The sequence below is a fragment of the Gossypium arboreum genome, chromosome 2, assembly GCF_025698485.1.
Source record: "Gossypium arboreum isolate Shixiya-1 chromosome 2, ASM2569848v2, whole genome shotgun sequence".
Lineage (NCBI taxonomy): Eukaryota > Viridiplantae > Streptophyta > Magnoliopsida > Malvales > Malvaceae > Gossypium > Gossypium arboreum.
In genome coordinates, this window is record NC_069071.1 from 98,418,493 (window position 1) to 98,441,902 (window position 23,410).

At 38.0% G+C, this 23,410-nt stretch overlaps 1 non-coding gene across 1 annotated transcript; it reads left to right on the forward strand.

The window, feature by feature from the left end:
* Positions 1 to 22,990: 22,990 nt before the first annotated feature.
* On the forward strand, positions 22,991 to 23,095 carry LOC128290062 (small nucleolar RNA R71). Its single transcript, XR_008279703.1, has one exon. It is a non-coding gene; the product is annotated as a small nucleolar RNA R71 (small nucleolar RNA).
* The last annotated feature ends 315 nt before the right edge of the window (positions 23,096 to 23,410 follow it).

Below are 23,410 nucleotides of genomic sequence, written 5' to 3' on the forward strand. Positions count from 1 at the left end.
AATTGTGTGAAAATTTCATTGCGAAATTTTATCGATTGGGTGTTTAATTTGATATTTAGGACTAAATTGAAATAGGTAAAAAAAATGTGTGTTCTAGTTCATAAAGTTCTTGATTGAAATGGGGGTTTTAAGTAGAGGTCCTTAAATGGAAATTAGACCATTATACTTTATATGGACAAAAATTAGGACATGGATGGAATTTTAAGAAAGTTTAGTAGAAAGGGCATTTTGGTCATTTGTATATTAAATGAAATAAAATAGGAAAAATAACACAAAAATGTGTTCATCTTCATTCAAGCTTGGCCGAAACTTACATGTTCTCCATAGCTAGGGTTTTTCCCAAGCTTTCAAGCTCAATAGTAAGTGCATTCAAGCCCCGTTTTTAATGTTCTTTACATTTTGAAATCCTCGTAGCTCTGGTCTACCTATTTCTACCATTATTTCGAGCTAGGGTTTATGTTTTAAATTTTACCCATGAATGATATGCATGTATTTTGATGTTTGATGGTAGAATATGAATGTTTGAAGTTAGGTGAATGATCTTTTCTAAGCGATTTTTAAGCAAAAACGAGCAAAAGCAAGATAATCCAGAAAAAATACCTATTGTTCATAACTATGTGTTAGAGTGAGAATTTGATGTTGTCATAGAAGGAAAAATGATCAGCATGTCATAAAACATAATAAAAGGGCTGAAATTAAATTCCGAGCCTAGGGAAAAATCGTAATTTTGTAAAAGTTAGGGGGCAAAAATGTAATTTTCCCATAATGTGATTTTTGGATTGAAATAATTAGTATGAGTGTTAAATGAGCTAAATGTGTTGTTATAGATCAAGAAAGACGTGGAATCGATCTCGAACGGGGGAAGGAAAAGGTTTTGGACTAAATTGCAAAATTTCTATATTTTGCACCGAGGTAAGTTTGTATGTAAATAATACATTAACTTCATTTACATTTTTATATTTCAGCCTATTATATGTATTTTAGCTAATTTTGAAACATAAATCGAGTATTGGAGGAATGGAAATAAGTAATAGAGAGAGAAATCCCGGTTGAACATTCGGAGAGATTGAACAATATAGATGGAGCGTAGCTAGGTCACATGTATGGTGCTGAGTGCACATCCTGTGTACAAGAAAGCTACAAGATACTATGTACTAGCTAGGTCACATGTGTGATACGGGATGTATCCCATGTAGATAAGAGAGCTACAGGAGAGATAAATGTAGCTAGGTCGCATGTGTGATTCCAAGTGAAGGACACCATGTAGACAAGAGAGCTACGAGATAAATTGGCTAGGTCACATGGGTGGTACTAAGCGTTCACCATGTGTACAAGAGAGTCGAATTATATGAAATATGATAGTGGGGCAGTGTACTGAAACCATCAAGTATCGAGGATTGATCCGAATTGGTCAACGGGATAATTTTACGGTGGCATTGTAATCATGGACTTATACTTGAGATGTATGAAATGTGGTGAAAATGAATTGTGATATGTATGCTGAGTGAGGTTAATACAAAGAAAGTGTGAAAGAGTGAATTTGCAATAATACTATTTTGGACAGTAGCAGTGACGTGACTTTGAAAAATCACCAAAAATAGTATAAATTTAATTAGAGTCTTAATGAGATATTAAATTAAATCCCAATGAGTCTATTTTTATATAAAAGAAACAGAGAAAGAAAAGTAACTCTATATTTTGAGATATTTATATTTGTGTGTGACTTGTTCAGATTGACTATGTGATCCCCTGTTCTGACTTTGATAAATCATTAAAAATTTTAAAAAAATAATTAATAAATATAGTTTATATTTATAGATTCCTTATTGAGTCTAGTTTTAAATGAAACATGTTTCATGGCTATTTGAATTGTGTAATGGGAGAAATTAAACTCGTAGTGAACAGAGGTCAGATCAGTCGAGCTGTATAACAGGGGAAAATTTAACTAATAAACTGTACTAATTGGCTGGACCAAAAATTCTAGAAAAAATTTAGTAAGAAGTTATATGAGTCTAGTTTCAGGAAAATTTTACGGATTTGAATTTTGAGTTTTGTAACTCAAGTTATGATTTATTTAGTGAACATGACACAAGAGAGACAGCTCAATCAAAGTGGAGTAAATATTGAAATTAAAAGTAGATACACTTGAGTTAATGTGTGAACATATTAGATTCTTGAATTATTATTTATATACTTAGTTACTAAACTATATAAGCTTACTTTCCTTTCTCTCTTTTGTCTTATAGTGTCGTCCGACATTGCTCGAGAGTTAAGGATCGTTGAAGATCTGCCACACTATCAATACTTTTGGGTGTTTGAACTAAACATTTCTTTTGAATTATGGCATGTATAGTAGGCTTTGTTATTTTGTTACGTGTCATAATTGCCTAGGTTTAAAATATTGGTTACATTATTTAACCAAATTATTTTGTATAAGCCATTGAAGTTGGCTAATATTGTTCAAGACATATGTTATAATGATACATTATCTATTTGGATGACATATTTCTATTTCGGTTTCGTTTAATGATATATATTATGAGCTGGTAATACCTAGTACCCTATTTCAATGGGGCATTACACGAATAGACTAGAGTGTTGAGCGAGTCAAGTCACATAAAGGCCTTAACAGATAGGACCCTTCCTATTGCATTCTATCTGATGGCGAAAGGCAAGAGCGACGAAGTAGGATAAATAAAAAATATGCCCCGTGGCCATGCTCTATAGAAAATGTGCATCGGTGGTACTGACGACTCTGGTGCTCTCTTTCCTACTTGTCACTGTGTGAGCCAAGAGGGCATGACTATAACATAAGGCTGGAAGAAGAGAAGTCATCTTTGAACGACTCAAGTCATAAGGTCTCGTACTTGTCATGAGGTCAACCCAACAAAGAGTAGCGACTAGTGAATATGCCGGTGTAATCGGGGGAAGTTCTCGGCACTCATGAATTCTACAGTGTATAGTCCCAATGGTTCTCTGAACTCTGGGACACTCATATGGGATGTCGTATAGCCAAGTCTGAAAATGATGATGCTCAGCTCGTCATAGGTTGTCATCACCTGCTGTAGGGTAAATGTAGAAAAAAAACTCTAAAGTAAGCTCAATATATGTAGGCTCGATGATGGAAAAGAACCTGTCCCACGAGGTTGTAGCAATGATGGCGCGAACATGATCAGCTAATTGGACCTACTCCAAGGCAGCCCAATCAATACATCGACCTAAGTTGAGTGGCCTCAGTCGAAGAAGTTGATATAAGTTCTCCTGGGGGCCATAAGAAAAGTGGAGGTACAGATGGCGGGCCTCGGTGAAAGCACCCGAATAAGAGGTTGTGCTAGGGGCCTTTCGTTTTTTCAAAGTGGGGACAGTAACTTTAGATTTACTACGAGTGTTCATCATGATCCGCCTAAAAAAGAAAATAATCCAATATCAGAAAAGCAATAAACCAATAAGGAGCAGCAATTAAAGAAATAGAGGGGCTGACAAATTTGTATGCAATTAAAATACGGTACTAGCAACCCTGTCACCAAAATTGAATTTTCCTAAATAGGAAATTTACTCCTAAAGTAATAAGTACTAATACCGGAGCTTGGAAACTCGATTAACATAAGCTACAATGATTCCAACTAATTAGAGGTAAGAAAAATTACAATAAAGGAAAAAGAAACTAAAATTCAAATAATGAAAGAACCATAATAAAATTAGTAATCACAAATAATAATAATAATAAAGAAGGCCCTAACATAATCGACTATTAACCTAGCCGCAAAAATACCAAGACGACTTATAATTATAACAATAGTGAAATTAATGAACAAAAACCAAGAGCAAGATCCAGTTGAATCAACAAGAATCCAAACTTGTCATAACAATGGTAAAATGAGAATGATATTAATAATGAGAATCATAAGAATAGTAATAAAAATTAATAAAAAAAACTAAGAATAAGAATCAAAATAAAACAAAAATAACGAAAAATATATTATAAGAAAAGGAAATATAAAATATATAAAGAAAATAGTGAAAGGGGGAAACGGAGAGGGGGCCGATGGTGGGGCGGTGGCAAGTCGGCAATGGTGCAAGGATAGCGATGGGGAGGGGCGCAAACGGTGGTGGAACGGTGCTGATCGTGTTAGAAGAAGAATTGTGGGAATTGCTGTAACACCCCACACCCAAGCCCTATGCCGAAACGGGATACGAGGCGTTACCTCACATAACACATGCGTTCTACTTTTTCGAGTCATCAAGGCTTGACAAAATTTAAAAATTTTTCAAACTTTGTTTAAATTTCTGGAACATGGGCCTACGAGGCCTCAAATGTCCATCGAAAACCATTCGGAACCACCCCGGGTCCTTAACCAACTTTAGAAAATAATCCTTGAAACATGGCAAATGCCCGTGTAGAAGGGCAACACGCCTGTGTGGTCATTATGACATGGCCGTGCTGATGGTCCGTGTGACACACATGGCCTAAGCATCCAGGGACACGCCCGTGTCTCATACTCGTGTGAATTAAATTCCAAATTCGAACCTACAAGGGTTTTCACATGGCCTGACACACACCCGTGTCTATGGCCCATGTCCCTCACACGGCCATGACATGCCCGTGTGTAAAAACCTTAACATTCTGTTTCTGACATCAGCATCCAATAAGGGGCATACGGCCGTGGCCAGAGGCTATGTCCACCACACGGCTGAGACACATGGTCGTGTCTCTGCCTATGTGTTTACTACCATACATACTGACTTGTAAAATTTACGTGTAGAGGACACTTCTAGGCTTAGAAGTATTGGGCCTTGTGCATGGGAGCCGCTAAGAGACTGCACATAACAGTTTATGTGTCGAAGAAATACCATAATTGATTGTCTGCTACAGTGGTTAAGTGATTAGGAGTGTTTGGGAGTGTTGGAGAAGTCCTGGGTTCAAACTTGGGCTTTAGCAAAAATTTATGTTTTTCTCTTAAAGGAGCCTTGATGTTAGTGGGTAGGCTTTAAGAATATTTTTGATGAATTTATATCACAAGGAGCAATGTGGTCTAGTGGAAGTGGCGTTACAAGTGAGGTAGTGGTCTGAGGTTTGAATCCCCACTTGTGCAAATAGAGATTATTTTTACTGATGGCCATAGGAGGAGGTGGAGCTCGACTGAGACTCTGTGGATGACTTGGTCATGAGTGTTTCAAGGAAATTTGAATTGAAGGTTGAGTGATTTAGGGGAGTGTTTCAAGGGAAGAAGATTTGGATGAAGGAGTTTGTTTGTAATTCTAACTCAGTTGGTGGCTTAATTCAAGGAGAAAATCAGGGAATTTGAAATGTGAAAGGTTGGTTGCCGAAATTTGAACTCCCCATTGTGCAAATTCGGTCATAGGACATTTTTTTTCCCAGAGTGCCTAATTCTTTTGTGCCATTTTGGGTTTTCTTTGTTTTCAGTTTTTTTCCTCTTTTCTCTGTATTGTCGTGCATATTCTGGAATGTTACTGTTCGTGCAACCTTTCTACCTCTTTTCCGTTTTAGTATAGAATTGAAAGGCCGAATATAGGAGTTGTTCTTACATGTTTGTGGCTATTCTTTTCTTTCATTTCTGAACCGAACTTCTCCACCCTCTCCCTCTCTCATTTGTTTTGCGTGACCGTATAGTTTTTGGTCTCTTCTCCTCTTTTCTTCCTACTCTCAATTGTGTTTTCCTTCTTTGTGGTTTAGAAAAATAGCACTTGCTTCCTCTCCTTCGCCACTCATTCTGTTTTTCTTGGCTAGCCAATTGTCTTTCTGTTTGGAGCCGAATCCCTCTACACTTGAGTAGGTAATTGATTTTGTTTGGGTTCACGGCTACTCTTCTACCTCTTTTTCACTTTGTCGATATAAGTTTCCTCTTTAACACTATCTTCATCCACCATTTTTGATAGGAGTGTGACTGTTTTTCGTGGGACTCAAATCCTAGAGTGTACCTTAGGAGGTTAAATCCTAAGTAGTGGTAAGTTGTTGTTCTTTTATTTCTAATCTTTGTCATTCACGACCTTAGTCAACAAGGTGGTAATGTAACTATACAGTTTTTGTCAAGTTTTGGAAGGCGGCTTTGATCAGTGGTTAAAGAGAGGAATCAGTTACTATTCAAGGTAGGCAGTCGATACCATTTTGGAATCAGGTGCTATGTAAGGGTGTTAATTTTAACGATTAAAGGACTAACATGGGGTTATGATTGAATCTAGGTTTAACGTCATCGAATTTGCTCACTTATCACAAACAAGTGTGTATTCGTACTCTGTAATCGGTAATAGGCGTAAAGGTCGTAAATATGTGTGTAATCGTATGCCTTGTTTTGATAATCGACTAAAAAGCCAAAAAGGTGTGTGTTGTTTACTCTGCTATGAATGTAGAACGACAAAATGCCGAAAAGTCAAAAATATGGCATATGATGCCACAAAAGCGTGCGATCACGCGTGTGGTGAACCGAGCTTACGGAACGTGGGCATAAGACCAGGAAGGCCACCATGAGCGAATTCGTGGGCTTAGGCCGTAGTGGGCCACTTGGGCCACGAAATGGGATGAATATGCCCAATGGGCCCGTGGGCCCGCTTATGTCAAATCAACTGCTAGGTGTACTATGGTTGGGCTTGTCATGTCGTGTACATGGCATAGGCCGTTCTAGGCCACGTTGAGTCGGACTGGGCCGTGTGGGCCCAATGGGCTTATGGGCCCACACAGATAAAATGTATGTTATGTGGTAAGTTTTGGATTGGGCTACGTCGTTCGTACAACCATGAATAGTTTTGGGTTAAATGGGCCGTATGGACCTAATGGGTCTATAGGCCCGCGTGGGTGAATTTCGCTGTTAAGCAGGAAGTAAACAGACTCGCGCACATGACTTAGGTTGTTTTGGGCCTCAATGGGCCGAAATAGGGCGTGTGGGCCCAATGGGCTCGTGGGCCCACACGGATAAAATCTGCGGTAAGTGACTATTAATGAATCGGGCTATGGTGTACACATAGTCGTATCTAAATTTGGGCTAAATGGGCCACACGAGCGTGTGGACCCACTTGGGCCGAGTAATGGGCCTTAGGCCCACTTGCACCGCTATGTCTGTTTAGGTTACTTAGGTCACTCGAGACGACAATGGACGCTCGTTTGGGTCGTTAAGACCCCCGATTTGTAAAATTACTAAAATACCTCTAGGTTGTAAAATTAATGAAATACCCTAATTTGTGAAATTACCAAAATACCCTCAATTTGTAAAATTATCGAAATACCCTCGACTTGTAAAATTATTGAAATACCCCCAGTTTGTAAAATCACCGAAATACTCTTATAGTGTAAAATTACCGAAATACCTGTGTAGGGTAAAATGACTGTTTTGCCCTTATAGGTAAATGACCGACTTAGACTATGAATTTGAACGATTTGACTGTGATCGTATGACTGTGTTTTAACTGACTTGACGATGGTTGTACGACTGATATGCTTTTAATATATGTTTAAATGATTGTTACTAAGTATGGCCATTTTGCATACATGTGTGATGATTAAGCATGATATACACGACATATTGCATAGGATTGGGACATTGATATGGAGGAAGTTCTAATAGGATCACACGGGTTGCACGAGACGACTGAGGACCGATAGACGGCTTAGTGTCGCTTAATTGATTATGGCTCTGTGCCAACCTAAAAATGGCTCTGTGCCATCTTGACTATGGCTTTATGCCAAACATATTTACCCGTGGCTATGTGCCTAACATACTTATTGATGACTCTATGTCGATCATATTTACCCAAGGCTGTGAGCCAATTATATTACCGTCGCTAATGGCTATGTGCCAAACATAATACAGTTACTGATGGCTTTGTGCCAATTATAATACTGCTACTGAAGGCTTAGAGCTGCATATATACTAGCAGCTTTGCTGGGATTTTGGTTAGTGCCACAACCGGCGCCAACATTGGTGTGCTAACAGGGTGGGTCAATTTTATCCCTTCATAAGTGTAAGGTTGGTATGGGTGATGTGTTGGCTGGATCGGGGTGGGATGCATCTTCATACTGCTGCATATCTGTTTATGAGACATGTCACTGTATTGGGCTTAGGCCCACTTGTTTCTTATTGGTTTGGGATAGGCCCAATTGATTCTGTTATGGGCTGTGACCCAAATGATATTGTAATGGGCTTTAGCCCATGTATGCTCTGAACTGGACTGTACTGTTACTGTTAAAGGGCTCTAGCCCAAACTGTTTCTGCTCCTGTTTTGGTATACTGACTGTTACTCTAGTAAGGGGATTATACACAGAGTTTTCATAAACTCACACCGTTTATTAACTATGCAAGTAATCCCTAGCATTAGGAGGATCGGTGTTGCAAGGGACTCGGAGATGGCCACACGACTACCTTTGGACTTTATTTATATTTTAGATTCCATTTTGGGTTTTCAACTTTTGTAGTAAGACCTCTTAAAGTTTCTGGATTTTAATTTTGGGTTTTATTTACTTCTATTTATAACTATTTTTAAACAACACTACGTTTCCGCAACATTCTCGGAACGGTTTCGTAACTTAGTTTTTAACATCATGTTTTTGCAAATCAGTTACTTTTATCATTAGCTTCCGCAACTTAAAATAAATTTTGGGAATAGAATTAATAACTTTTCAATGTACCGCTTTATAAAATAAACTAATGTAACTGCGATTTTACTCAAGTTTTTCAAATAAGAAGGGTTTTCAATGAAAACATGGTTTTCGAAAAACACTTTAATGTGATGCATTAGGTTCGGGCCTAACTTCTAGGCCAGGTTTGAGGTGTTACAAACACGCTAATAGGGCTGACCATGTGTCACACACGGCCTAGACACATGCCCGTGTGTCTACCCGTGTGGACAATATAAGGCTATCTACAAAGCCCTTTGCCACCCTAAAACAAAATCTAACACCAAACAATATAACAAAGTTTAACTTAGTATGATTTCTCAACCAAACAACCATAGCTAAGGCCCATACACATTTCATATATCCAACCATGCCAACAATTTCACATTCATGAAAGACTATCCTACTTTTATATATGAACTTTCAATATTAGCCATTTTCCATGGCCTTATACAAAATGAATCAAATGCTAAAGTAAGCCAACACATTGGCCACTTAACACTAACACAAAACTTAAAGCCAAGATCCTATACATGCCATAATCAAAATAAAAGATCTAACTATACCAAGTGCTTCGATTGATAGTGTGTTCGATGCCTCCGATGTCCGTTGATCCACGAGCTAATTAAGCGGCATTATATGAAAATGAAAAGAAATGAGGTAAGCATAAAGCTTAGTAAGTTGCATGTAATTAAAATATAACAACTTTACCACTTGTTAACATGCTCATAATACAAAAGTAGGCATAAGCACAACTTACTCATCGCTATCCAATACAATTCATATAGCATATATTAAGCTCACATCTCATATATTTCAAATAGGTATCTGTACCACTCACAACATGGTTATACTTTTCTCGTTTAACTTAAACTGTAACTCTCATCGTTGAACCATTTGGAAAGCTATCGGATATTCAATAAGCCTTAAACATAGGGTATAATGCCGATGCCATGTCCCGGACATGGTTTTACACTGGCTCATCCATCAAGTCAATGCCATGTCCCAGACATGGTCTTACACTGACTATCGAAATCGAAGCCGATGCCATGTCCCAGACATGGTCTTACACTAGCTCTCACAAATCCGTGCCGATGCCATGTCCCAGACATAGTCTTACACTAACACATCTCGTAGCCGATGCATGTCCTAGACATGTTTTACACTAGCTCTCGTCTCAATGCCAATGCCATGTCCCAGACATGGTCTTACATTGAATCTCATAATGTGGCCGATGCATGTCCCAGACAAGTCTTACACTAGCACGCAAATAACCCGAATGTCATGGCATGAATATTCGATTTATTTCCTAAGGTTCAAACGGGAATTCTACAATCTCAATATTCAACGTACATAATCATTTCCACAAACAATCAATTTATGCTATATCAATTCAAACACATATAATAACAATGAAGTTGTATTATTTACATACAACTTACCTTGGTACTCAAAATGTGGCAACTAGTTGATTAATCTAGTTGCTTGGCCTTCCCCCTATCTAGGTTCAGATTTTGTATTTCTTGATCTAAAATGACAGCATTTATTCATTCAATCATCAATTAAATCTAAATGCTCAATAATTTATAATTTGGGAAAAATGACCATTTTGCCCCTAGACTTTCACAAAATAACCATTTTACCCCTAGGCCCAGAAATTGATTTTTATCAAGTTTCCTTATTATTCAAGCCTAACCGACCATTTATCTCTTATGAAAACCCAAAATTTCCAATATTTCACAACATTACTATCTATTTTACAAACTTTACAAAATGATCCTATTAGGGTTTTTACGAGAAGTCCCTTCACAAAAAGTTATTTATTTCACAACCATGATTCATTTTCTTGCATAAAATTTTAGAAAACAACATGAACACTCTCATGGTAAAACCCTAGACTTTCAACCATTTTGCAAAATATTCCCTTCTTTTGAAAGCTCATGCTACGAGGGTTCTAAAAGTACAAAAATCAACAAGAAAGACCATCAAAATCACTTACTTGTGAGGGTTACAAGCTGCTGAAATTTTCAAGCTTTCAAGCCCCTACAATGGCTGAATTTTTGGGTGGAGAAGAAATGGTGAAAAGGGATGATATCATCTTTCTTTTATTTTATTTCTTTTGGGTCAAATAAGTCACCAAACTTCACCTAATATTTGACTATGTTAATTTCCTCGTCTCATGGACGACCAAGCCTCTCTAGAGGGTCTAATTTCCCTTTAAAGACCCCAAATATAGGTTCTCTAGATACTTGATGCCCTCAGCTATCAGAATAGGACTTTTGCACTTTATGCGATTTAGTCCTTTTTCGCAATTAAGCTCCCAAATGCTAAAATTAATTCACCAAAATTTTCATGTACCTTTATAAACATGCCATCACACATAAAATAATACTAAAAATGATTTCTTTAAACTCAAGTTAGTGGTTCTGAAACCACTGTTTTGACTAGGCCCAAAATCGGGATGTCACAATTCTCCCCTGTTAGGGATTTTCGTCCCCGAAAATCTTACCAGTGAATAAGTTTGGGTATTGATCTCTCATAGTCTCTTCGGGTTCCCACGTGGCTTCCTCGACTCCGCGCCTATGCCACAAAACCTTCACGAGTGCTATACTTTTATTCCTCAACTTTTTGACCTCTCGATCCAAAATCATATTCGGTTCTTCACCATAGGTCATATCCAGGCTTATTTCAATTTCTTTCGGTGAAATCACATGTGAGGGGTCAGATCTGTAGCGGCGCATCATCGATACTTGGAACATATCATGAATTTTCTCTAGATCATGAGGCAAGGCTAATCGGTATGCTACCAGTCCAATTTTATCGGTCACCTCTTAAGGTCCAATAAACTTTGTACTTAGCTTGCCCTTTTTACCAAATCTAAGGACTTACCTCCACGAAGATACGTTCAAAAACACCTTATCACCAACTTGAAACTCGATATCTTTTCGTTTCAAATCCACGTAGGATTTTTGTCTATCCGATGCGGCTCCCAGGCAACCACGAATCACCTTAACCTTTTCTTCAGTCTCTCTGATTAAGTCGACCCCGTGAATCTGATTCTCTTTAAGTTCCATCCAATATAAGGGCGTTCGACACTTATGCCCATACAAAGCCTCATAGGGCACCATTTTCAAACTCGAATGGTAACTATCGTTATAGGCGAATTCAACTAGAGGCAAATACTTTTCCCAACTACCTTAGAACTCGAGAACACAACATCGCAACATATCTTCTAAGATCTGAATGACTCTCTCCGACTGACCGTCTGTTTACGGGTGAAATGCTATACTAAAATTCAGTTTCGTTCCCAATGCCTCTTGCAACTTCATCCAAAACCGCGAGGTAAACCTCAGATCTCTATCCGCAATAATCGACAAAGGTACTTCATGAAGTCTCACGATCTTAGAAATGTATAGATCAGCCAATTTCTCAAGGGAAAATTCGATACGCATTGGTATAAAATATGCTGACTTAGTAAGTCTATCAACAACGACCCAAACTGAATCCTTTTTCCTTGGTGTTAAAGGCAATCCTGACATAAAATCCATGGTTACTCGGTCCTATTTCCACTCGAGAACCATCACAGGCTAAAGTAAACCTGAGTGTACTTGGTGTTTGGCCTTCACTTATTGAGAAATTAGACACTTAGAAACAAATTCAAAAATGTCTCTTTTCATCCCCGACCACCAATACATTTTCTTCAAGTCGTTATACATTTTCACACTACCTGGATGGATAGGAAAACAACTACTATGTGCTTCTCATAAAATCTTCTAAATAAGCTCATTATCCTTGAGTACACAAAATCTATCCCGGAATATCAAGCATCTGTTGGTACTAATCTGAAAATTTGATTCAACACTCGACTCACATTGAGTTCTCTTGGCTTACAATTCGATGTCATTATTCTGAGCTTCACAAATTTCTTAGAGAAACGTCGGTCTAGCCTTTAACTCTGCTAGAATCGAACCATCCTCTAACAATTCCAATTGGGCATTCATTGCTCTCAAAGCAAATAAGGATTTTCTACTCAATGCATCGGCAACCACATTCGCCTTTCTAGGATGATAGTCGATAATCAACTCATAATCCTTTATCAACTCTAACCACCGCCATTGCTATAAATTCAGCTCCTTTTGAGTCATCAAATGCTTTAAACTCTTATGGTCAATAAATACTCGGCATCCCTCGCCATACAAATGGTGCCTCTAAATTTTCAACACGAACACTATAGTTGCTAGCTTCAAATCGTGGGTCGAGTAATTTCTCTCATGTGGCTTAGCTGTCTTGAGGCATAGGCTATTATCTTGCCTTCTTGCATGAGCACACACCCTAAACCATTCAAAGATGCATCACTATACACCACAAACTCTTTTCCCGGTTCCTGTTGCACTAAAACTGGAGCTTCGGTCAACAAAGCCTTTAGTTTCTCAAAACTCTATTGGCACTTCTCCGTCCATTCGAACTTGGCATCCTTTTGTAACAACCTTGTCATCAGAGTGGCTATCATAGAGAATCCATTCACAAATCTTCTGTAGTATCTAGCCAAACACAGAAAGCTCTGAACCTCTATCACATTCCTCGGCGGTTTCCACTCAATGATAGCCGAGATCTTACTCGGGTCAACTCTGATCCCCTCACCCGACACAATTTGTCCTAGCAATCCGACCTCTTTAAGCCAAAATTTGCTTTTACTGAACTTGGAATATAACTTCATATCTCTCAAGGTTTGTAAAACCGTTCTCAGATGCTCTGCATGTTCACTCCCATTACGCCAGTAAATCAGTATATCGTCGATAAAGACCACTACGAACTTATCCAAATACGGTAGAAAAATACGGTTCATCAAATCTATAAACACTACAGGGACATTTGTTAAATCGAAGGGCATAACAAGAAACTCATAGTGCCCATCCTCGTTCTAAACATGGTTTTTGGTACATCTTGCTCTTTAACCCTTAGCTGGTAGTAGCCAGGCCTTAAGTCGATCTTAGAGAACACGGTGGCTCCCTTCAACTGATCGAACAAATCATCGATCCTTGGCAAGGGATACTTGTTTTACACTGTCACCTTGTTAAGCTGTCTGTAGTCTATACATAACCTCATCGACCCGTCTTTCTTTTTCACAAAAAGTACTGGAGCACTCCACGGGGAAAAACTCAGTCTCGTAAAACCCTTGTCAGTTAACTCTTGTAGTTGAAATTTCAACTCCTTCAACTCTGTAAAAGCCATCCTATATGGAGCAATCAAGATGAGTGCCTTACCGGGGACTAACTCAATTCCGAATTTAACTTCCCTCACTGGAGGCAGTCCAGGTAATTTCTACTGAAACACGTCCATGAACTCACATACCACTGGTACTAACTCAATCTTCAATTCAGATGCTTACGTATTCAATACAAAGGTGAGATAGGCCTCATATCCCTTTCTCAAATATCTCACTACCGATATGGATGATATCATCATAGGCAAGTCATCCACTCTACCTGATTCAACTTGAAGAACATCCCCGCTTTCACACTTTAACTCAATAACTTTTCTCCCACAGGCCACTACAACACTATGAGAAGTCAACCAATCTATTCCAAGGACTACATCAAATTCATTAAACGAAAATAACATCAAGTTAGCCGAAAAACAATGACATCTAATTGTCAAAGGACAATTCCTACACACTTGGTCAACTAGCACATGTCTGCCTAAAGAGTTGGACACTTTTATCACAAATTCAGTGGACTCTACTAGCATATTCATACGGGGTATCAATTCCATACAAATATAAGAGTGGGTAGATCCCGAGTCAATTAAAGCAACAATAGATATATCATGGATAGAAAAGGTACCCGTGATCACATCGGGAGACTCTGCCTCTTTACGGGCACGTATAGCATAAGTCCTTGCAGGCGCTCTACCCTCAAAGCTCACAGCAACTTCTCTAGGTGCACCCCTATTGTTAGCCCCACTTCCAAGGTTCTTCTATAGTCTACCCCTCCAAGGAGCACTACCGCCCTCATATCTTGCCTTTTCTCTTTATCTTCTAATTCGGGACAGTTTTAGATGAAATGGTTTAATGATCCACATTTGAAGCAACCCCTCTCGTTCCTTCGGCACTCGTTAAAATGATACCTACCACATTGCGAACATTCCAGCTTATTTGGCCAAGCACTACCGACACTTGCGATAGAAGTGGTCTGGGCTTTAGAAGCCGTATTCTGCTTGTTCTTGCTCTTATTTGAGAATCCTACTAATGCGTCCGATCGGGTAGGAAACTCTCTTGATCTCTTAGATGAGGTCTGCTGTGATTTCCCCATCTGTCATTTCCTTGAGTCTCCGGACTCAATGTCAGCTCTTCTCTTCTCTTTGGCCAATTCCTCGGCCTTACATGCTCTTTCCACGAGCACCACAAATTCCTTCAATTCTAAGATGCCAACTAAAAGACGGATATCTTTGTTTAAACCATCTTCAAACCTCTTGCACATGATGGCTTCTGTAGATTTGCACTCCCGTTCATATTTGTTGAGTCTCACAAACTCACACTCGTACTTCATCACCGTCCTATGGCCTTGCTTCAGCTTTAAAAACTCCTTCATTTTCTGGTCTATAAACCTGATCGCGATTTTCGTGATAGGTTTTAAATATTTATAATGAATCATTCTTGAAACTAACTATTATCACGATGTAGGCAAGTGTACCTATCGAACAGTAGTATAGTTTTAGCAAGAGCAGATTGTCGAACCCAAAAGAACTAAAAGTACTAGTAATGAATGTCTTTTCATTATCTAGCCTAAGAATAAGGGGGTTTTCTTTTAACTAACTAATTATCTAAACTAAGAATTCACAAAAAATAGAATTGGAGAATTACTTTTGAAAAAAAAACGATTGAATTAAGACAATACCTAAGGAAAAATCCACTTAGACTTCACTTTTTATTCTGACTCCGACTCGGACGATTTATTCATTTAACTTCTTTCGTAGAGATCCCTAAGTTATGTTATTATCCCTATTCAAGACTAATAACGCCTAATCCCTAGATTGAATAATTGAGACTTTTCTCTAATTAACACCCTCGGGTTGCATTAACTCGATCTATATCCCCTTATTAGGTTTCACCCTAATCCGGCAAAATCTTGTCACCCTATCTCTAGGCACGCAATCAACTCCGCTTAATTATGACAAATGTACTCTTAGACAAGGTCTATTCCTCCTCTGAATAAGAGCTTATCCTGAATCAGTATCCTGGGATATCAAAACAAGAATTAAGAACACATAATTAAGAACAAGTTAAATATTTATCATACAATTCAGAAAATAATAACAAGATTCGTCTTAGGTTTCATTTTCATAGGTATTTAGGGGATTTAGTTCATAACTAAAAAGTAAAACATCTTAGAAGAATAATGAATACAAAACATGAAGAAAACCCAAAACTCCTGAAGGGAAATTGAGGGGAGATCTTCAGGCTTGATGGTGAATCCAGCTTCTGAGATGGATCAGTCGGCTTTCCTTGAGCAGTTCCCTGCCTCTTTTTCTCTGTGTGTCTTTTCCTCTTCCTTTAGGGTGTATTTATAGGCTTTATAATGCCTAAAAACCCTCGAAATTAGCCTTTTCCGAATTGGACTCAACTTGGGCTCGGCAGGGACACGCTCGTGTGACACGTCCGTGTGCAATTACTTTAAGTCGTGCTCGAACCTGTTAGAATGGCATGGGCGTGCATTCTACCCATATGAGTCGTGCTTTGATTCTGCCAGATTGACATGGCCGTGTGGTCTGCCCGTGTGAGGAAGTCCAAGCCGTGTGAATTTCGTACTTTGGCCCATTTTCTCTGTTTTTTACCCGTTTCTCGTTCCTTTCGCTCTCCTATGCTCACCTAAGTATAAAACATGAAATTAAGGCATTAGGAGCATCGAATTCACCAATTCTAAGGAAAAACCATCCATAAAATGCATTAAAGCATGGGGTAAAAATATGTATAAATTACGGTTTATCAAATACCCCCACACTTAAGCATTTGTTTGTCCTCAAGCAAAATTCTCAACTCATAATCAAAATAAATTCTTCTCAACTTCTAATCTCTATCAAAAATATCTCAAAATAATCTACAGGTAATCATACATTGAGAATTCAACTAAAAGAATATCAAAGTTTCAAACATTCCAAGTTGAGTATTTAATCATGCAAAACTTAGGCATCTCCCCTTGTCTAAGTGGTTACCTCGATTTGAAATCTCACTAAGTTTAACATCCTCACTAAAGATTAACTCAAATCACTCAATGTGTTTAAGAACAATGAAAGTAGCACTCATCAGTCAATAATGAAAAGTCATTACCATAGGCTTACATGAAAATCAAATCTCCCCCACTATAAATTAAGATGATACATCAATCAAAAGGTCTTTAGAGAGTTATAACGAGGCTTGGTTAGGGGGTGTGGTCACAAGCTGAAAGAAAATATTAGAATCGAGATCGAATTGAAAAATTGCCTAACTAGAAAAAATGACTAGTCATCAATTGTATACAACAGAGCTTTTTCTCATAATATGGAATTTAATTTCTTTAGCTCACAAGATCACTGCTACTAATATGTAAACATGTTTTTTTTTTAAAGAACAAGTTAAATTTATAAAAAATAGAATAAAAAATAGCTTAGTAACTATTCCAATTCAAATCTCGACAAAAATAGGGATCAAATTTAATTTAGGGGATTTCAACAATAACGGGTTAAGGGTTAATATTAATGGTAATACAAGAAATGGCTTGTTAGGCTCAAGGGGGTTCACTAGGGGTTAATCGTGGAGGTAGGCTTTTCATGGCATGAGTGGGTTAATCCTAAGTGCCTTAATCAAATGGTATGGTCTTGACGTGCATAATCAAGCAAGTTCTAGAATAACAGTTCAATACTAACGCACTCAAAGCAATAATAAAAGTGAGCATGAAAGAATTAATAGATGCTCAAAAGGCTCAAAAATCTCAAAAAAAAATTATGGCTTTTTTTTATGTTTAAAACTTGTGTATGAGAGCTTTTCAAGAGAATAAGGCAGTCATTCAGGGATTTTTCTGATAATGAAATGAATACCCCTCACACTTAAGATGTACATTGCCCTCAATGTACAAAGATAGATATTTTGACAAATGTAAGTGTAAGTTCATAAGATAGGGAGAAAAGTGAAACTTCCTGAGTTAAAAATGGATGAAATTCTTGGATTAGTGAGAGCGAGTTGTTGGAAATAAAGCTGGAGGACAAACATGATTCTGAAGGACAAAAGGAGAGTTGGGGGACTAATTTGATAGTAATCATAAATATAAGACGTGTTTAAAAACAAAAGAATCTTCAAAAATTAATAGAAGAAAAATAAAATAAGATAGATAATCTAATTTTTCAAGTGACACAGCTGGTTCACACGCCTGTGTGGATCGTGTCCCGATCGTGTTTGTCGCGAAGTGAGATGTCGTCACACGGCCTTCGGGTACGCCCGTGTGTCTAGGCCGTGTGGCTACATGATCATGTTACACAACCGTGTGTGATGTGGTTCACTTCTTCCACGGTTGTATAGCTCTGCGCACGCCCATGTTATTTTGACAGTGTTGTCCACGGGGGCTAGACACAAGCGTGTCACACGCCCGTGTTCATTTGAAAGATTTGACCACAGCTCGATCGCACGCCCGTGGCCACTTATCGCATCCCGTTTTAGGAAAGATAACTTTTACTTTATTTTCTCACGACCGTATCGCACGGCCGTGTTTTTTTCCGTGGTTGTCACACGTCCTGAAGCACGACCGTGTGATCAGTAGTGTGGAGTTGGGAAATGTACTCAAAGATTCTGTTAGTGACCTAGATGTTTAAAAATTAAAATTTAAATAATTTAAAACCGTTAGTACTCGGGTTACCTCCCGAGAAGCTCTTGTTTATAGTCTAAGCTCGATTATTACCTTATTGGTTTATTCAGGGTGGTTTGTGGAGTCGTAGCTCCTCTCCATCGTCTTTAAAATTCTCACCATTATAAAGTTTGAGACGATGTCCATTTACTTTGAAAGTACCGTGTAATGGTTGACTTAACTCTATTGTACCATACGGAAGAATAGATTTAATTGTTAAAGGTCCTGACCATCGTGATTGAAGTTTCCCAGGAAACAATTTGAGTTTTAAGTTGTATAGTAGGACAAGATCTCCAACTTCAAATTGTTTTCGTTGCTTTAACCGAGTGTCATGGTGCCGCTTTGTTGCTTCCTTGTATAGACATGAGTTTTCGTATGCATTGGCTCGCCATTCATAAAGTTCGTTCAGCTACATCAACCTGTTTTTTCTGTAAGTTCGGGATCAAGGTTTAGAAATTTAATAGCCCAAAAAGCTTTATGCTCTAGTTCGAATAGTAGATGACAACTTTTTCCATAAACAAGACTGTAAGGTGATGTCCCTATGGGGGTCTTAAAAGCAGTTCTGTAAGCCCATAAGGCATCATCTACTTTCATTGCCCAATCTTTTCTATTTGATTCTATTATTTTTTCAAGGATCCGTTTGATTTCTCAGTTTGCCACTTTAGCTTGTCCATTAGTTTGAGGATGGTATGGGGTGGCTGTTCTATGATGAACTTCATATTTCTTAAGAGTTTTTTTCAAATTGGATATTACAAAAATGAGTGCCCCTATCACTGATAATTGCTCTAGGTGTTCCGAATCTCGAGAAGAGTTTTTTAAGGAAATGTACTACCACTCTAGCATCATTAGTGGGTAGAGCTTGGGCTTCCACCCATTTGGACATATAATCAACTGCTACTAAGATGTATTTATTCCCAAATGAACTGGGGAATGGGCCCGTCAAATCAATACCCCAAACGTCAAATATTTCACATGAAAACATATAGTTTTGAGGCATTTCATCACGTTTAGATATGTTACCTGTCCGTTGGCATTTGTCACATGAAGTAACGTACCTGTTAGCGTCTTTGAATAATGAGGGCCAATAAAAAACTGATTCAAGTATTTTATGTGCGGTCTTAGTTCCACTATAGTGTCCTCCAATTGGCCCTGAGTAGCAATGTTCTAATATTTTTTATGTTTCTGATCTTGTAACGTATCTTCTAATGACTTGATCTGCACATCTGCAAAAAAGAAAGGGGTCCTCCCAACAGTATTTTTCACATCATTAAAGAATCGCTTCTTTTGCTGGTGTGTTAACCCTTTTGGGATAATGTTAGCGGCCAAAAAATTCGCGATGTCTGCAAACCAAGGTACCTCGGAGTTAGATATAGCGAAAAATTGTTCTTCAAGAAATGAATCATTTATTTCAACTTCATCTAGTTCTTTGGTATTGGACTTCTCAAGCCTGGACAAATGATCAGCTGCAAGATTTTCAGCTCCTTTCTTATCCTGAATTTCCAAGTCAAATTCCTGCAATAGGAGAATCCATCAAATGAGTCGAGGTTTTGCATCAGTTTTAGTTAAAAGGTAGCGAAGGGGGGAATGGTCAGTGTAAACAACAACTTTAGACAATATGAGATATGATCGAAATTTATCAAATGTAAAAACCACAGCTAGCAATTCTTTTTTCGTATTAGTATAATTCTCTTGTGTAGCTGTCAAAGTTTTGCTAGCATAATAGATAGGTTGAAAATGCTTGTCTCTTCGCTATCCCAATACTGCACCTATTGTAAAATCACTCACATCACACATTAATTCAAATGGTAAGTTCCAATCAGGTGCAATTATGATTGGAGCATTAATTAATTTATCCTTTAAAGTATTAAATGCTTCTAAACACTCCTGATTGAAATTAAAAGGTATATCTTTTTCTAGCAATTTAGTTAAAGGCTTAGCTATTTTAGAAAAATCCTTAATAAATCTTCTATAAAAACCAGCATGTCCTAAAAAGCTTCTAATAGCCTTAACCAAACTAGGAGGGGGTAATTTTTCGATCGTTTCTATTTTAGATTTGTCCACTTCAATCCCTTTACTAGAAATTTTATGTCCTAATACAATACCTTCTTGAACCATGAAGTAACATTTCTCCCAGTTAAGCACAAGGTTCGTTTCCTCACATCTTATCAAAACTCATTTTAAATTTTTAAGGCAGAGATGGAAAGAGTTACCGAATACCAGGAAATCATCCATAAATACTTTCATGATATCTTCCACGAGTTCGTCAAAGATGGTAATCATATAGCGCTGAAAAGTGGCAGGAGCATTACATAATCCAAAAGTGATCTTTTCTTGTGGCATCATTCAGTTTCCTGTAGTCAATGCAAACTCTCCATCCTGTGACTGTCCTTGTTGGGATTAATTCATTCTTCTTGTTGGTCACAACTGTCATGCCTCATTTCTTAGGGACAACCTGCACTGGACTTACCCAAGAACTATTAGAAATAGGATAAATAATTCCAACATCTAAAAGTTTAATTACCTCGGCTTTAACAAATTCCTTCATGTTGGGGTTCAGTCATCTTTGAGCTTGCACACGCGGTTTGTATTCATCTTCCATCAAAATTTTGTGGGTGCAAAAAGAAGGGCTGATTCCTTTAATGTCAGAAATTTTTCAAGCTATGGCATTTTTATGTTCTTTTAATACTTGGATTAATTCCTCTTTGTCGTTGGGTTGCAAGTTAGAAGCAATAATAACTGGTAATGTAGAATTATTTCCAAGGAATGCGTATTCCAAGTGGTTTGGTAATTGTTTTAGTTCCAGTTTGGGGGGGCTATTCAATAGAGGGTTTTTGCTTAAGTTCATTGTTTGTCTTAATTCCCTCATATTCTACTTGTCTTGAAGAATGCTCATTAGGTTCATCATTTGTCTCCTCTTCTTGAGCTAGATACAGTTCCGTAATGTCTTTCTGTATAATATCCTGAAAAGAGTCCTGAGTAGTATAATCAATAGAGACAATAAAATAACATGAATCATCCTGCTCCCTAGAAAACCTCATAGCATCATATATTTTAAAGATAATCTCCTCGTCACCTACTCTAAGTACCAATTTACCGTCACCCACATCGATTATAGCCCTAGTAGTGGCTAAAAATAGGTGCCCTAAAATTAAGGGCACTACCACATCTTCGTCCATGTCAAGCACAACAAAGTCAACAGGAAATATGAATTTATCTATTTTCATAAGTACGTCTTCTATAATACCCTTAGAATATTTAACAGATCTATCGGCTAATTGAATACTCATCCTAGTTGTTTGAGCATTTTATATGGCATCAAGTTAATGCTAGCGCCTAAATCAGCTAGTGCTTTCTCAACATTCAAACTACCAATTAAGCAAGGGATATTAAAACTTCCTGGATCTTTCAGTTTGGTTTGCAGTTTGTTTTGGAGTATGGCTGAGCACTCTTCGTTGAGTTATACTATAGATAAGTCCTCGAACTTCCTTTTATTTGTTAGAAGCTCCTTCAAAAATTTTGCGTATGTAGCATCTGCGAGATAGCCTCAACAAAAGGTAAGTTGATATGTAATTGCTTAAAAAGTTTAAGAAACTTACCAAATTGTGCATCAATGCGGTCTTTTTTCAATTTTGCTGGGTATGGAACTGGTGGTTTATATTCCTTCGGGACTGGTTTGTCACTATGTTCGGGTTGTTCTTCCCCCCTTTCCCTCATCACGACTTTTTGTGTTAGCTTCTTTTTAGATTCCGCTAACACTTTCCCCCTCCTTAGTGTAACTACTTTTACATGCTCTTTTGATTTGGTGTTACTAGGTAAACTTCCTAGTGGTCTTTCCGAAATTAGTTTGGCCAGCTAGCCTATTTGAGTTTCGAGCCCTTGGATCGATGCTTGTTGATTTTTAAGTGTTGTCTCGGTGTTCTAGAAATAGGTTTCTGACACCGAGATAAATTTAGACAGCATCTCTTCAAGGTTCAGTTTCTTTTCCTGTTGATAGGGTGGTTGTTGAAAACCCGGAGGATGTTGTGGTCTTTGATTTCATTGATTGGGATGGTTCCTCCAACCTACATTATAAGTGTTACTATATGGGTTATTTTGGGATCTAGAGTTATTGTTACCCATCTATTGGACTTGTTCCTCCTCGACGCTAGGGTTGAAAGGTTGATACTCTGTGCATGCTCCTCCTCTATTCGTCTCGCACCTCATTACCGGATGTACCTGAGTAGAACCAAGTAAACCATCAATCTTTTTATTTATAAGTTCTACCTGGTTTGTCAGCATAGTAACCGAATCGACGTTATAAACGCCTGCTATTTTAGTTGGCTTAGTCCTCATGACTTGCCACTGATAGTTATTCAGTGACATCTCTTCAATAAATTTGTAAGCCTCTTCAGGTGTTTTGTTGTTGATGGTTCCCCCTGCTGCTGCATCAATTATTTTCCTTGTCGAAGGGTTCAAACCACTGTAGAATGTTTGAATTTGCAACCATAGATGTAATCCATGGTGAGGACACCTTCACAGTAGGTCCTTGTATCTCTCCCATGCATCGTAAAGAGTTTCTAAGTCCATCTGCACAAACGAAGAAATATCATTACATAATTTGGTTGTTTTCGCCGGAGGAAAATATTTTAATAAAAAATTTTCGGTCATTTGTTCCCAAGTAGAAGTTGGCCCTCGTGGTAACAAGTTCAACCACTATTTAGCTTTGTTCCTCAATGAAAAAGGGAATAACCAAAGACAAATGGCATCGTCAGAAACACCATTAATTTTAAATGTATCGCAGAATTCCAGGAAATTTGCCAAGTGAGTGTTTAGATCCTCATCCTGCAAACCATCGAACTGAACAAATTGCTTATCATTTGAATAGTGTTAGGTTTTAGTTCAAAATTATTCGCAGCAATAGCAGGCCTAACTA